This window comes from Haplochromis burtoni, unplaced genomic scaffold (genome assembly GCF_018398535.1).
Source record: "Haplochromis burtoni strain Fernald_Lab_line unplaced genomic scaffold, NCSU_Asbu1 Contig_113, whole genome shotgun sequence".
Lineage (NCBI taxonomy): Eukaryota > Metazoa > Chordata > Actinopteri > Cichliformes > Cichlidae > Haplochromis > Haplochromis burtoni.
Genome location: NW_024582474.1, coordinates 688,334 through 697,063, shown reverse-complemented (window position 1 = coordinate 697,063; position 8,730 = coordinate 688,334). Strand labels below are relative to the sequence as shown.

General features: G+C 38.4%; 1 protein-coding gene across 3 annotated transcripts in view; it reads left to right on the top strand.

The window, feature by feature from the left end:
- Nucleotides 1-486: 486 nt before the first annotated feature.
- The window catches only part of LOC102303866 (myocyte-specific enhancer factor 2C), a 36,724-nt gene continuing 28,480 nt past the window's right edge, over nt 487-8,730 (top strand). For 2 of the 3 annotated variants that reach the window (XM_005928976.3, XM_014335718.2), the window contains exons 1-2: nt 487-721; nt 3,908-4,018. The gene's annotated coding sequence lies outside the window, so the exon portion shown is untranslated. The other variant, XM_014335719.2, reaches the window with a different exon arrangement.

Below are 8,730 nucleotides of genomic sequence, written 5' to 3'. Positions count from 1 at the left end.
TTGTCTGATGGTTTCATAGACTAAGGAATTCAACCGAACACACTTGTCCCCTTTCCTCCCTCTGCTCAGAAGTGACAGGAGTGGACAGCTGACCTAATCCTCTGCTGCAGATGCTTGGAGTGCTGATATCTACGACATGCTCACAGGTTTGATCACTCTCTCTATCTCTGTAATGTGTAGAGCCGATGGTCTATGGGAAGTAATCCAGGGTTCTTACACCACGGCCCATGTAGGCTTCTGAGTGTCAGCAACACATTTCTGTCTCTGTAGCACACACACACACACACACACACACACACACACACACACACACACACACAGGTAGCATCTGTGGCAAATCTAAATATACCATGACTGATAACAACAGGTGAGCCTGCTCCTTCAGATACATACACTCAGCTGGCTCAGACATAGGGGGTCACTGGGTGTGTGTGTGTGTGTACAACTGTGTGTGGTGGTGGAATGGAGTGGGCGGTGTTTGAGTGTGTGGGGTATCTGCTGCTCAGTGCAGAGAGAGAGCTCAGATCCAAACACTGCCCAGTTCTGGGTACCCCTTCTTCTAAGCCAGCTGGTCTGGCTTAAAATCTCTTCTCGTGTCTGAGTTCTGTTTTTTCTTTTATAAAAAGAATCCTTTCTTGTTTGATACAAGGGATTGACTGAGCAAACCCACAGCTGGAGCTGCTGGGGAACCTTCCAGGTGAAGACTGAACCAAAAGCACCGGTGAGTTGGCGAGAGAAATATGTCTTTTAGTAATGGACAAATGGAAGGACTGAATTAAACTAGAACACTCTTGTTTAGAAGGTGATAAAGCGTTGTTATTACACGGGAAACAAATATTAACTTTGAAGACAATAGTTAAAGTTGTGGTGGAACTGGTAGACTTTTGACCACTTGGTGGCAGCAGAAACAAGCTGTTAACGTGCTAAATACAAATATCCATGAGATATGAAGCAACACTGACACTAAATATAGATGAGCTCTATTAAACCAAACCAATGATCATTCGCATTGTGTTTGCCATTCAAGTGAGGCTCATTTGATTCAGTGTTAATACAAAAATATTGGTTAGTGCAGCTTTAAATATTGCTCTTTGTTCAGGATGTTTGATGGGCTGGGGTTCGATGCTGGTGTTTAGGGTTAGGAGTGAATTGCACAGTGTGTTTTTGAACTGCATCTGCTTTTGTATGTGCTTGTTATATAGATCAGAAATGTGCAAACTGTATATATTGTTATTTGAATTAACGTGTACGACAAAAGATTCCAAATAAGTGAAAATTGCTGAAATTTAAGTACTGACATACATTTAAAAATTCACTTCATATAAATGAAGGCAAAATAAAGATACTTTAAAGAAAAGTTTTGCAGATAATACTGAACATAAAGGAATAATAGTATAAAAAGTGTAAAGGAGAACTTAAGGATGAGTAATATTATTTATTTTATTTAATGTACTTGTTTATTTATGTGTATAAATAACACCAAATCACAACAACACTCACCTCAAGGCACTTTATATCGCAAGGTAAAGACCCTACAATAATTTGAATCTAACACACGCACGCACACATGCACACACACACTACCAGTCAAAAGTTTTAGAACACCTAAAAACATGTTGCCTAATTGGGCAACATGTGATTTCTTCTTCTATAACGTCCTCCTCTCCCTTCAAATCTCAAATTTGTTCACAGTATGAGCTGGCTACATTAATGCATACATGCATAATAAATCATCTGTCAATCAAACTTTATTCATATAGTGCCTTGCACACAAGTTTGAAGGCTCTACAGCTGACTGAAGAACTAATAATAAGAAAATGTAAACAGTATAAGAAATTGGGAGAAATGCACAAGAGAAATAAAGTTTTATAAATGAAAATTGTGGAATGATGTGCTGTGGTTAACAGCTAATATATAGACCAATGACAGGCAGATGAAAGTGTCACCGAAGCTGTTTATGCTGCCTGTCAGATAAAATAGGAAAGCTGATGACAATTAAAGCAGATAAAACCATCACTCTATTATGTATCTGTTTATGGTGAAATCCAACTAAACCAAGTAGAAGAAGCCATGTGTCTTTGGGTTCATTCAAAGAAGTCATGTAGTAGTGTTTGTGACCAGCTGTTTTCATAAAAAAATAAAATAAAATCTTATAATTATATGTGGTATTGTACATGCTGCATTTATCCAAGACTTACAACATTTTTAACACTTTTGACTTTTTAAAATTTATACACTGCACAGCAACAGCTACCTAGTGATATGGTACAAAGCAAACGTAACCAACATATGCCACATATGTCAGCATATGATGACATTAAATTGTTGCCATCAGGAATAAAGATCTAAAAATATAACAGATAAAATATTTAAAAATATAATGGACACTTCTTCTGTACTTTCATGGAAATAAAATAGACTTAATTTCTGAGAAGTCTTCCACTTACTTTCTCCATATGAAAAGGGGAATACACAAATTTCCACAAAGGGATTTCCCAGTAACATGTTTTGACTTGTCATCCAGTCAGCATTTGTGAGGGGACCTATTAGATGCAAAGTTACTCCAGTAGTCTCTACTAGAGTAGCTTTGTATCATAGTTCAACAGAATCCTTATTAACCTTATACAGGGTGTTGGTGGAGCTTAGGTTCACGACTGAAGCCAACAGTTTTAGCTTGAGCTTCTTTTTTAAACAACTTTTTTCTGATTGGCTGCACCTCATAAACAAAAGACCTGAACAGCATGTGGACCAGGAGTCAGTGCTCTTGAGGAGACCATATTAGAGATCTACACTCTGCATGGCATCATATAGATCCAAGAGTAGAAAAAAATGTGTGTTTAATGCACCCTGAAGTGTTGGCTTTTTACTCAGTGATACTTGTACATACCTTGAGTTCAAGTGTTAAATATAAGCATTCACCAGTGAAACAGGACATAGATGACAGAAGATAAAGTCCCTTTGAAATAAAGACACTTAAATGTTAAGTTCACACTATGAGCAACAAAGGCCACATTCTTACCAACTTGCTGCAACGTCGTCTGTGGACTCGTGTGTTAGTGTGCCAACATGGCATGTTTCATCACAAGTGCAGCACTGAAAAATTATAGTCGAGGTCAGCTTTGTTGCTGTCAAACATACATTTATAGCTTCCACTGAAAAGGAGTGTGAACACATAAAATACTCTTGAGAAATGAATAATTTATGACAGAAAGTGAAGAAAACAAAACAGAAACTATCACCAAAAAAATGAAGCCTAATTAACAGGTGTAAATTATATTATGTCTTTGACAGTTCAAATTCTTAACTTAGTTGTCTTGTTGCATGCTCAATCACCCAGGCAAGGAAACCCCCAAATGTTGATTCTGTTCATCTCGACGTAGCATTTTCAGTGGGAGAAATGTTTTATCACTCACTGACTTCTTCATTCTCAAATGACTGCAGGTTTCCTCAGCATTATAAACAGTCCATTTACATAATGACTGAAACTAGCACCACTGACGAACAATGGACTGTGAGGCCAATTTCCTGATCATTAATATGTAAATTGTCATGACCACTAATCAACAACCACTCATCATGAGTACCATTTGCAGAGAATTGGTGCACTTTTCAGTAGTTTCCACAGAGAGACAGTAGTGAGCCTGAACAAGAGTAAACAGTGTGTTCCCGTGTTTGTAGACCTGTTGAAAGTATGAATTCAAAAGGAAATAATCAAGAAACAATCTAGACTATGTCTTTTCAGTCTAGATTGTGTAACTAGAATCTAGTTACACATTTATTTTTATTTAACCAATATATCTCGTTGTTTTCCCTCGCAAGTTTCGTTTATTTCATTTTTGTGTTTCTGCCTCTGTGTGTGTGTGTGTTTGTGTGTGCCCGCGTGACGATGCCGCCTCCTGACGTCCAGGTGCTCGTTGATAGTCAGAAGCGCGTGCTCTAGGAGGAGACTCACCGATGGAGTGATCCGCTGGACGGAGGGAAGTCACAAATAATTAGACATGCGGGAGTGAACGTGGAGGTAAGCTGCTTCACCTCAATGCGCTTTGTGTGTGTGCGCGCGCGCGATGCTGGCTTGACACGGCATTTGACAAATAAACAAGAGGAAGCAAACAGCAGCGGGTTATCCTTCTCTGTCTGCACATCGGATTCAACAGTCAGAGGAGGCTCGCCGGTTTCGGGACAACTTGTATTCCGGGGTCGGCTCCCTGCTAACTTAATTTAATTGTCTTTATTTTGTTCGGCTTGGTCGTACTATCGCGTAGTTTACATTTCGGATCGGTACTCGACTTGCCCTCCGGTTCAGACTGGTGGAGTCACTCGGGACCTTTCCTGTACCGTTGCCGCTCCGCCTCAGGAATGTTTCCGCTGTGCTGCAGCAGCGCAGGTAAGACAGCTGGAGTGAGTGCTTGGAGAAAGTTTTCAGCTGATGGAAACCACTGTACTTATTCATCCGCCTGTTTATCGAGGTGCTTATCTGGACGGGATGAATTCCTGATGAGGCAGGTTTGTTGTAAGTGACCACTATTAAAGGCTGAAGCTGTGTAACCCAGAAACTGACCAGCTGTAGCCAATATGACAAGAATCTTGATAAATAAATGATAGTTGAAGTTATATGTCTCCGGTACTGTATCTCCTCAGGTGATCTCGTTCACCAGTTCAGGATCTAAAGTTGTTGTGTAAAAAATTACTGTATAATCACTGAAAAAAAAAAAAAAAAAAAAAAAAAAAAAAATAATAATAATAATAAATAATAATAATTAAATTTGGAAAGCAGGCATTATATATATATATTTGCTCATAGCAACTTTTAGAATTACATTGGTGAGATTACAGGAGACGAAACTTAAGTTTACATACAGCATGCATCCAGGGGGCATGTACAGAGGTGGTCACAGGGTGTCCCACACCCCCTTGTTACTTAAATTCTACTAGAAACACTGTCAAGCCTAAATGAAGATGTGGTCCCAGCTAATAATATACATTTATAATAGGGCACGCAGCCATACACAAGCCTGATGTGTTTCCCGTTATATCTATGTAGTATTCTGAGATTCAGAATCAGAACACCCCATTTTTTTCAGTTATTTATTGCAGTTCAAGTCGTTCAAGTCCAATGAATAGCTTGAAATGGTACCGCCATTGGTCTACTGAAGACTGGAAGAAGGTATTATGGACTGATGAATCAAAATTTCAAGTCTTTAGTTCATCACACAGCATCTTTTTATAATGTCCAGTAGGCATTGGTTCTACAGTGTGGCATCAACTGTCAAACATGGAGGAGTAATTGTGATGGTCTCGGGCCAGCAAAACCCCATCAAGCTGGTTTGGGATGAACTGGACATAAGAGTGAAAGCAAAGCAACCTACAAGGACCTTCTGCAACAGATATGGTCCCATAAATATTTGATTTATGCCACGGGTGTATTCAGCTTTTATACCTGCCAAAATTTGTGTCTTCCAACAACCAAAAGAACTGGGGATCTTTTGCTTGTTAGGTGAATGTTTAAACCACTACACTATAGAGCCACTCAGTGGCCCAAAAGACTAAATAGTACTTTCTTAAATAAAATGTTAGTTTTTTGTGTTGTGTGTTTCTGAAACAGACATTTACTTGCACTCCAGTTCATCATAGCTTTGCACAGATAAATGTAAAACCCTTTAAAGATGCTGCAAATGTCTGTATGATGTCATTCGCTTATGCTGAGCATGTGTTTTAGTGTCTGTGCCACAAAGTGACTCATCTGCTGCTTATAGAGGGATGTCCCTAACCAAACCACATGTATTAGATCAGGTTACACATGTCTATATCTGAAGCCTTAAAAGGAACTTTAATCAGTAGTTTAGCCTTGCATACTTATTTGTTGGTAAAAGTTTATGAGAGACTTTGAACTTTGCTATCATATTGCTCTGCCTCGTATCAGGCACCCAAACATAACCAATATGCTTTTTGCACTTTTGAAGCATTGCACAGCTCTCCCACACCACACACCAGCTGTTAGCCTGCTGTGTGCAGTACTCATGAGGTTGCTTTCCTCCCAAAGTTTAAATTTGCCAATAGTAAAAGTCTTCCAACATTTTTTTAATGTCCACTTCCACAGTAGGTAGAAAATTGAACAAAGTTTTGTACAGAGGTATCAAAATGCCCGAGGTCTGAAATGATTTCTTTATGCCACCGCTGGACAGAACAGCCTGGATGTTTAAGTGTACTATAGTAGTTCCCTTATCAGTGTTTCTGTGAGACAGAGCTGGGTGGAGCCAGCTGGTTTACGGAAAGTAGGCTTTCAAAATAAAATGCCCTGGACTTTTCTCAGTGAGTTCTGTTTATTAGCAGTAGGTCCTCTAAGAGTGATGAGACAGCCATTTCTTCTGTAGCTCCATGTGTTTTTGTCAAAGTGCAAACACAAAACAGCTAAACTTGATTGTAGGTTTTTTAAAGTGTGAGCTCAGAAATGCTGTAGAAAACACAAAGGTAACATTTTTATCTTTTGGGGGTTAAACATTCTCTCTGAATTTGCATTTATATCCTGGTTCTTCCAGGATAAATCCCCCAGAGAGGTCATCTCCAAAGAAGATCAGGTTACCAAACCTCAGTGTAAAAGTGCACCCTATAAAGAAAGCGCTGTCAAAGACAAAATGGGTGCTTTATAGAACAAAATACAAAAAAAACATCATCATAATAGTATCCAAGTTATCACGTTTTTATGGTCATTAAAATCCAGAACTTCAATTAAGATTAAAATCCAGCAGGGAGAAATCAAGTGAGAGTTCATTAAATGGGTTCTTTTGCTCCAAAAATGTCTTTTGAGTGCACACCATTAAAAAAAAAACCTACTGTGTGCTGTGTGTTACTGAGATATTTAATGATTATCACATGGCTACACAACCATAAATACTTGTTGATCTTTGCACCACCATTACAATGTGTTATCACTGGGTCTGTCAACTTAGCAACAGTATATTTGTACTAAATCAGTTAAGTTGCCAGTGTTATCTTCTACAATAACTTTCAGATAATGTCACCTCATAATAAAAATCATAAAAGTTTCTTAACTAGCAGCGTCTCGATAAGCTGAGTAAACTGATGCTCTATTTGGAGTTGTGTTCACTGTCTTTTAGCTCTTTTTTTGGTCATCTCCTTCACAGGTAATCAACCTGTTAGGAATAGTTTAGCAGAGGTCTAAACAATTGTTTCTCTCTACCTTGAGGATTGTTGCTAGCAGGAGTGAGTCCACACATTCAGAACCAGTTCTGGAACTGGAACGCATCAGGTGTGACTTGCTCCTGTTCCTGATGTCTGGTGGTTCTTGTGAACTGGGATGCCTGGGATGGAGTCAGATTTCCGGCATGATTTACTGCTGTCCTATGCCTCACTGTGTCCACCAGCTAGTTGTTAACTCTGCCTGCTGTTTGTTGTGTCTGTACTGTAGCTTAAATGGAGTTTGTTTGCTGCGAAAATGCTGAGAAAACTGTTTGCAGTCAAGAAATATCAGAGAATTCCCATCTGGACCTGAGATTAAATATTTTCTATGCATACAGCTAATTTCAAGCTTTGTGGCTTGTAGCGGAAAATCACATTTTGTGACTTTTGTTGATACCCATTTAGTAAAACATGGACAAATCCAGAGAACTGCAGTACCTGTTACCAGTGTTGGGCAAGTTACTTTGAAAAAGTAGTAGTTACTAGTTACTTCTTCAAAAAAGTAACTGAGTTAGTAAAGGATGTAACAAGATTCTAAAAGTAATTAATTACTTGAAAAGTAACTATTGTGTTACTTTAAAAAAATGTTTAATAATGGGGTCCAGGGTATAATTGGCCATTTTTAACTACTTTTGATTTGACCTCTGCATTTTACCTTTAAAAACTATTTGCTTTGCCTTGTTTGGTATCATTCTTTTCAGCACAACCTCACATGTCTGAATTTACAGTTGTGTTTTCATTTTGACATACTGTATTAACACAATTGATCTAAAATCAGACAAAAAACATAAAATCTGAGTAGAAAAAGTTATATTTTTTACTGTAACAACCACAAACATGTTTATTGAATCATATTTCATAACTTTCAATTCAAATATAAATATAAATTTTAAAATCATACGCGCAAGTTTTGCAAACAACAAAGTTATTTGCACCAATTTACCTTTTACCCTTTTTTCTAAAATAACCTTCAAACTATTTACATAACCATCAACTGTTCTGCATTCAATAAGATGTCACACAAATTTTTTGTGCCACTCCAAAAAAATAATTTCTGTCCACCATAAAGGAGAACATCACAGATACCTGCAGGTCTGACAGCAGCAGGTGTATCACTACTCCGTTTTTCATTCAGCAGTCGCCTCATTGTTCTGACACACAACACAAAACTATCCACAACACTACACACTAACTACACAAGACAACACATTAACTACACACTCCAAACATGCTAAACGTCACAAATCTCTCACATTTCAAAACTCGGTCTCTCAGTCTCTCGCCGTCACTCCTAAAACTTCCCCCTCTTCCTAAACAACCAAATATCATTGGCTCAATTGGCTCTTTCAAAGGAAGAGTACCCAGCCACTGGTACAGATATTTAGACGACACCTGGGTCAAAATCAAGACACAAGAAGTGGAATCCTTCACTGCGCACATTAACGCTGTGAATAAAAACATCAAGTTCAGCAGGGAAGACACAAAGGACAACTGTTTGCCTTTCCTGGACTGCGCTGTGCACATTGAAGAGAA